The sequence below is a fragment of the Salvelinus alpinus genome, chromosome 21 (genome assembly GCF_045679555.1).
Source record: "Salvelinus alpinus chromosome 21, SLU_Salpinus.1, whole genome shotgun sequence".
In the NCBI taxonomy this organism is placed as follows: domain Eukaryota; kingdom Metazoa; phylum Chordata; class Actinopteri; order Salmoniformes; family Salmonidae; genus Salvelinus; species Salvelinus alpinus.
In genome coordinates, this window is record NC_092106.1 from 9,467,876 (window position 1) to 9,475,808 (window position 7,933).

The 7,933-nt window shown below is 39.0% G+C and overlaps 1 protein-coding gene across 5 annotated transcripts in view; it reads right to left on the bottom strand.

Moving 5' to 3' along the window:
* Positions 1–2,418, bottom strand: part of LOC139547760 (G-protein coupled receptor 4-like) — a 48,007-nt gene extending 45,589 nt beyond the window's left edge. For 3 of the 5 annotated variants that reach the window (XR_011669597.1, XM_071356816.1, XM_071356817.1), the window contains exon 1: positions 2,080–2,412. The gene's annotated coding sequence lies outside the window, so the exon portion shown is untranslated. Of the gene's footprint in view, positions 1–2,079 lie in introns of all 5 variants that reach the window. The other 2 variants (XM_071356815.1, XM_071356818.1) reach the window with 2 other exon arrangements.
* Between the last annotated feature and the right edge of the window lie 5,515 nt (positions 2,419–7,933).

Below are 7,933 nucleotides of genomic sequence, written 5' to 3' on the forward strand. Positions count from 1 at the left end.
TCCCTGTACCTTTTGCAGAATATCAGTCTGTCCCTGATGTTTTTCCTGGAGAGAAGTGGCTTCTTTGCTGCCCTTCTTTACACCAGGCCATCCTACAAAAGTATTCGCCTCACTGTGCGTGCAGATGCACTCACACCTGCCTGCTGCCATTCCTGAGCAAGCTCTGTACTGGTGGTGCCCCGATCCCGCAGCTGAATCAACTTTAGGAGACGGTCCTGGCGCTTACTGGACTTTCTTGGGTGCCCTGAAGCCTTCTTCACAACAATTGAACCTCTCTCCTTGAAGTTCTTGATGATCCGATAAATGGTTGATTTAGGTGGAATCTTACTGGCAGCAATATCCTTGCCTGTGAAGCCCTTTTTGTGCAGAGCAATGATGATGGCACGTGTTTCCTTGCAGGTAACCATGATTGACAGAGGAAGAACAATGATTCCAAGCATCACCCTCCTTTTGAAGCTTCCAGTCTGTTATTCGATCTCAATCAGCATGACAGAGTGATCTCCAGCCTTGTCCTCGTCAACACTCGCACCTGTGTTAAGGAGAGAATCACTGACATGATGTCAGCTGGTCCTTTTGTGGCAGGGCTGAAATGCAGTGGGAATGTTTTTTGGGGATTCAGTACATTTGCATGGCAAAGAGGGACTTTGCAATTAATTGCAATTCATCTGATCACTCTTCATAACATTCTGGAGTATATGCAAATTGCCATCATACAAACTGAGGCACCAGCCTTTGTGAAAATGTATATTTGTCTCATTCTCAAAACTTTGGCCACGACTGTAGTTTGTTTTTGCAAATTTGTAACATATTGTACATATAGCAAATTTGTTACATATATTATGAATTATCATTCGTAACATATCATGTGAAATGGGTGATGGACATCCACAAATTAATACATACCATATGAAATGAAACAAAGCATACTAAATGTATTACCACAGATTTACATACAGAATAATACAAAACGCTCTGAGACCAGGTTGCAGCCAGCTTCATGTAACTGTATGCTTTGTGGACACCACCAGACAGATGTTGCTGCGGTTTTGAAATGAAACAAAGGTGTGGTTGAATTTATTCTGCCACTGTGTCTTTTTATTGTCTCTGCCTTAGGCCTGTATATCAAGGTGGCAACTTGCAAGGCTTATGAACTAACAGGTTCTAGAGCAAACAACACAATTATCACAACACATAGGGTGTAATATGGCTTTTTTTCTGGCTTGGCTTACCCACTGATTTTACACACGCACAACTACTGGAGATTATACACTTCTACAGGCCTAGAATGTTTTAATAAATGGCTTACAAAAGCAAGGGAAGTGAGCGTTCGCAGTTAATTGCAGCGGTTTGGTAAGAAAACACTGTCTAAAAGACAGGGTAAATAATTCCAGAGCTTTTAGCAAACCACATTGTCATATGTGAGTCTTAAAGATCAGCAGCTCAAACAGTTAAAGGGTGATCGTTCCTACTGGTTCAGAAATGGGGATTAGTTGAATACAAAACAGATAGTCTTTAAAGGGTGAGATTATGCTGTAAATACCACAACCATCAATGCAGCCAATGGGGAGAATTCTGAAGGAGGAACAGACGTTCCATTGTGCTGAATGTTTACAGAAAAGACCCCCAATGTGCATTGAATTGACTCCGTTAATACTCGTTGGAATAGTATTTATTATAGCAGGAGAGCAATTCAATGAACTGCTTTGCTACTGTCAAATAAGTGGGCGCGGTAGAGATAGTAAAACCTTTAGTGAAATGAAGTTACTATAAATGCTGCCAATATAGCCGTTCAATTTTCACATTTCACGAGACCCATCAACAATTGTAAATGTTATCTTATCAGGAATTCACACTATTACGTACGTTACTTTCGATAGGTCTACTCTAAATAGATTAGATAGATAGATACAAAACAGAGAGCTTAATAAAAAAAAGGCAATGATAAATGTAGTTATGGTACAAAACATGCGCCTAAAATAAATGCCCATCCTTTGTCAAGCAGGTGATAACAGGCGCGCGCACTTCTGAAGTCTTAATTGGCATTTATAGTTTACATGAAATACAAGGTGAAACACTTACATTCGCGATATTGTCCGTAGTACAACTGATTCGTTGAGTAAACGGTGTAATCCTCACTCCTCTGAGTACGGCGCTATGTCGAATTCTGCTTTGCTCACCTTATGTGGATGGCGCCACTGGGACAGTGCACTCAAGGTACGCGTCTGCAATCGCCACACTGTAGTCTCTATTTGGCAGAATGCTTCATATTTGCAATCAGATGCTTATCATCGGACATTACATTTCTTTAACTTCTGTGAAAAACCCCAAAAAGTTATTGATAGCGAGAATGGAGAGTGAAGAGAGAGAGAGCGCGAGAAAGAGTGCGTGCGTATATGAGAGAGCGTGTGTGTGTGTGTGAGAGAGAGAGAGAGAGAGAGAGAGAGAGAGAGAGAGAGAGAGAGAGAGAGAGAGAGAGAGAGAGAGAGAGAGAGAGAGAGAGATTGTGTGTGTGTGCGAGAGAGAGAGAGATTGATGCCATGAAACCTGTTAAAATCATGGCCCCTCTGTCTGTACATCACACTTAAAGGCCCCCATCCTAGCAGTGGAGGTGAGAAATTACACTCGTGTGATTTTTTTAGAGAGCTGGAAATACCGTTTAGCTTTTATTTCTAACACTATAAAGTGTTTGGGTTGATTTTAAGACTCGATATGGCAAAACATATTGCCATTGATTGTTTCAGTTCTTAAGTTCCCTGAACAAAATCCTCAAATAAACAGAGAAAAAAACAACTAAACAAGGATGTTACCATCACAGCCAAGATAGGGTTTCAGGGTGGATCCCAGGGCATTGTTTTAAATGAAAACAGTACTTCACATTCTTGACATATTCATAATATTGGAATATTTACAGGTTCACTTCAACAGGGGGATACTTAAAATAAGCTGTTATCCCAACACTTATGTAATGAGGTGGCGGGGGTAGAGAGAGAGAGATAGTGATTAAATTGCTGCCATGAACAAGACATAAATTCTTGTAAAGTAATGGTCAACATCAAAAGAGGGATCCAATGTGAAATGAAACATGTTGAAATCACGGCCCCTCTTTCCGTACATCACACTAAAAGGCTTCTATCCTAGCAACAACAGTCATTACAGTCCATTAAAAGAGCCATCTTCCTCATTTTACGGTGCATAGCTCCATTTCATGTGTTACACCAGACGAACTCAAGAGATAAAGAGAGGGAGAGAGAGAGAGAGAGAGAGAGGGAGAGAGAGAGAGAGAGAGCGGGAGTTGTGTACCCCACGCTGCTCTGCCGACCCACTACTGTGGCAAATGGAATGTGTCAAATGCACAGCACAAACAGCTCTGATAAAACTAAACCTCCAAAGAGACACAGAGATAGATAGCCAGGGAATTAGAATCTACAAGACAGATAAAGGCAAGGGGTTTGTCAAATGCAGTTCTGGTGTCATAGTAACCAACCTACAATAGCTTATGAAGCAATGCATTGTAGCCTATACAGATTTCCACGTCAGATCATATGCTTGTTTGCTAGATGCAAGTTTTTCCACCATAATTTTTTAAAATTATTTTCCATATTCTATATGAGCTCCTCCCATCAACATTCCACTTCAAAAGCACACCTGTGCATTTATGGATCCCTGTAGTGTCAATTCATTTTTGTTTTGGACATACATTCCTAGCTGTGTCTTTTTGTTTCGGCCTGGGGTTTGACTCAGGCCAAAACCAGGCTATTTTTGGGCATGTTATTAAGAGTACAGTTTTCCAGTAATACACTCAAATTGTAAACAAAATGTTGGACAGCACACTGCTGCATCACCAAGCTTTGATTCCGATCAGCCAGATGCCTTCAAGCATCTGTAATCATAAACAAAAAACACATGTTGAAATGATGCTGTAGTCTCTTGTACAGAGACATAACAGCCTATACTGACCATGACTTCATAGCATAGGCTGACTGTCATGATTGATGAATAAAAAGTTAGCGTCATTAAAAAAGTTGCGCCAAGGCAGCGGCTACTCTTCCTGGGGTCCAGCAAAATTAAAGCAGTTTATAATTTTTTTTAAACATTACAGTACTTCACAACAGATTTCACAACACAAGTGTGTTCCCTCCGGCCACTATTCTACTACCACATATCCACAACACAAAATCCATGAGTACGTGTGTGTATAGTGTGTATGTTATCGTGTGTGTGTATGCATGTGTCTGTGCCTGTGTTTGTGTCTCTTCATGTCTTAGGGGTATGATCTTTGACCCTTGTAACCTTCTCACTCATCATTATTCATGATTCATTCAGGATTATTCCTAATCATAGTAGCATCCACATTTATGTAGAAGTGTTTAGTAACAATTTCTATTCTTATTTACAATAAAAATGACTCCTAAATAACACACTATATTATTTAGCATTTATTTCTGTTGAGCACAAAATAATTAGAAATACAACCAAAATTAACTGCAAATGCATCCAACAAGTTTGAGTCACAATCTTGATGTAGTCATTGCGTGGGGATATGGGATGTGGGACGAAATACTAAACTTTTGACTACTTTATTTTATAAGAATCTTTAGGGGTGTCAATAATTTTGACCACTACCTTTTTGAGAGAAAAAAATATTACTTGTTAAAACCTCTTAAGGATCTGCCCCTTTTTTTTCAATAGTCACCTAAAATGACATACCCAAATCTAACTGCCTATAGCTCAGGACCTGAAGCAAGGATATGCATATTCTTGATACCATTTGAAAGGAAACACTTTGAAGTTTGTGTAAATGTGAAATCAATGTAGTAGAATATAACACATTAGATCTGGTAAAAGATAAAATAAAAAAACATGTTTAAAAAAAATAAAAAATTCTACCATCATCTTTGAAATGCAAAAGAAAGGCCATAATGAATTATTCAGGCGCATTTTAGACTTTGACCACTAGATGGCAGCAGTGTATGTGCAACGTTTTAGACTAATCCAATGATCTATTGCACATCTATTCAAAATGTTGTATCAAGACTGCCCAAAATATGCCTAAATGGTTTATTCATACATTTTCAAGTTCATGATTGTGCACTCTCCTCAAACAATAGCATGGTATTCTTTCACTGTAATAGCTACTGTAAATTGGACAGTGCAGTTAGATTAACAACAATTTAGAGGTTAGAGGTTAAAGGTTAAACAAGATCTCTTTCTCTGCGCAATTGTATTAGTATACAATTATATAATCCCAAATATTTTTGAGTGTATAGCTCAGTATATGAATGATTTCTTTTAAACAGTCATTTTTGCCTATCTTTATCAAGGCTGTCAGTAATTTCAGACCCCACTGTAGACTTTCCATATCAGTGGTCACTAGGGTGTGTTGTAGAACCTACATCCCTGCATCTGTCCACATGACCTGTGAGTTTACGCTGTGATTGTGTGAGATCCAATTAGTCTTTCATCCAGTCTGATGGGATGTCAGGGCTATAAGTGAGTGTGCATCTACAATTCACAAGCAAGCCACAAATGGAAAAGGAATCACAGTGTATCTCTTCTGCATATCCAGCTGGAGATTGATTCATGCTGGCCAACATAAATACTCCACACAAGACCAGAGAGAAAGACATGCCGTATCAGCCTTCCCAGTCTTGTGTATTGGAAAGTGATCAATTAAATGGTCCTTGTTGAGAGGAGAAAGGATGGCTTCTCTCCATGTGGTGGGCTAAGGGAACAGTGTGATCAGAAGTATGGTAAACAGGCTCAGCACAGGCTAGACGTGTGTCAAAGAATCAAATAGATATCTAGCGTCATTTTATGTTCTGTGGGAGACCGGAGTCAAACTCTTCCACCCGCTGCGGTTTTACTTGGAATCTGTTTTGGCCCATCTGCTTATTTTCTGTCCTGAATCACCATCTCTAAGGGGTAAACATCAAACAGTTATTCCCACTAAAAAAAATTACTTTGTTTTAAGAGGATTCATTTCATTCTAATTATATTTATACAGGGATATGAATAATTTATATAGAGATATAAATCAGAAATATTCTGGTCTTGAATGTTTCAAGAGACAACCCGGTCAATGATTCCTCCAAATTGGCTATTGACTTGAATTACTACTGGACATCCTACAGGCACCACACCTTATAGATATTGGACTGGAGACATAATCCCCTTGTGGCCATTCTTAGGTCTACAAATGTTAATCCATCAATTCTTCATCAACAGGCACCTTGCAGTGTAATTTTAAATACACGTTTTCAAAAGAATTTAAAAGAAACAAGGACAAGCCAATTGCAGTGAATTGAGACAAAAAGGCATAGCATTACATTTGCATTCTTATATTTGTATTCCTCGGTTAGTTTTTAGATTTGGATTCATGCCTAAACCTGGAATATTTTATGTTTATCACAGACTGTTTAGTATTAGAGCTTAATATGGATAAATATTTGTTGGTAATGAATCTGAGCCCATGGTCCAGACAGTAGAGAAAAGCAACTCAGATTTATTTACACTGCAAAAAGTTAAATGTAAGCAATCTTATATAGAGTAATACATCACTTGTTTTTTTTGGTGTGTTTGTTTTTTCTTTTCTTGCCAAGCTAAATGATCTGAACGTCATTGGTAGATCATTTTGCTTCTTTTAACCTTAAAAAAGGCTTAATACAAGTCATTTAAATCTTATTTCAATTTATTTTACCTTCATTGTCTTGATGTACTCGATTCTGACAGCTGATAAGCAGCAAGCACTTCAAAACATTTAGACCTACTTCATGGTAACCAAATTACTCATAATTGCTCAATCATCCTTTATACCACAAATAATTAAATTTTTGTCATCAATCTTAGAGGGAATTTCAAGGGGAAGAGGTGGGGTAAAAGATCTAGACCTCCTAGTACTAGAGTGGTTCTATTTTGAGCCTGGGCTTTAATCTTTGAGTGAAAACACAAAAAAGCCACTCAAGTGGCTGCTTGGCACAGCTGCTGGGAGTCTCATCTGCCTAATTCCACTCTAGAAATGTTAGTAATTTTGTATAACTTTTGATATCTCCCAAGAAGTCGATATTATTACCCCACCCCCCAACCTCAGTGAGTGTGAGCACCAGGGAGGGAGCAGTTTGAGGCGGCCTGGAAAGACGCAGATTAGTGTTCCCACACGCCAGGGCTTCAACACAGCAGCATCAACCCAGCTGTTGCCCAGCAACCAATTACCCAAGATATGCACTTCCTCTTTGAAGATTAAAATCCACTAACCTCCATGCTTGAGGTTGGGTTTGTAGAGATCCGTTTTACATAATACAGTACGGCAGCGTTTGCTATATGTAGACAGTCAACCCACTTGCACCACCATTTTCGTGTTTGTTTTCAGTAACACACGGGAATGTTTGTTAAATGATGAGTGAGGTATTCTGAATAGCTGACAGATTACTTTTAAGCGGGACAGCAATTACTTTGATGCGTAAGTAGGAGTGCAGAGGTTTTTGGTGCAAAACACACCAAAGTACCTGAAAGTGTATTTACCAACTATGACTAAGTTTTTTTGAAGTACTGAGTAAAATAGGATTGCAAATGGACAATGATCAAGGACATTGTCTGTTTACCTAGGATTTACAGGAAAAAACACGACTTCATCCACATGATTGAACCACAGAGGGCAAAACAAAAATAGGACGTTAATGCTGTTTGAGGTTTACTATGACCTTCTTCCTTGCTAATCAGACACGTGTTGACAGGTCATCTCCACAGCAGCCTCATGACCAATAACAGGTGACCTTGAGCCTTCAAACAAATAGGTTAAAAGGGTTGTTATGGTCGTCAGCATGTCGACAGTCTACAGAGAACAGGAAGTAGGAAGTGATACGAGTATACTGTAGTAGATGATCAACTACATACCGGTAGCTCCAAAGCAAGTCAGAAGACCCAAAATGTTTGCAAT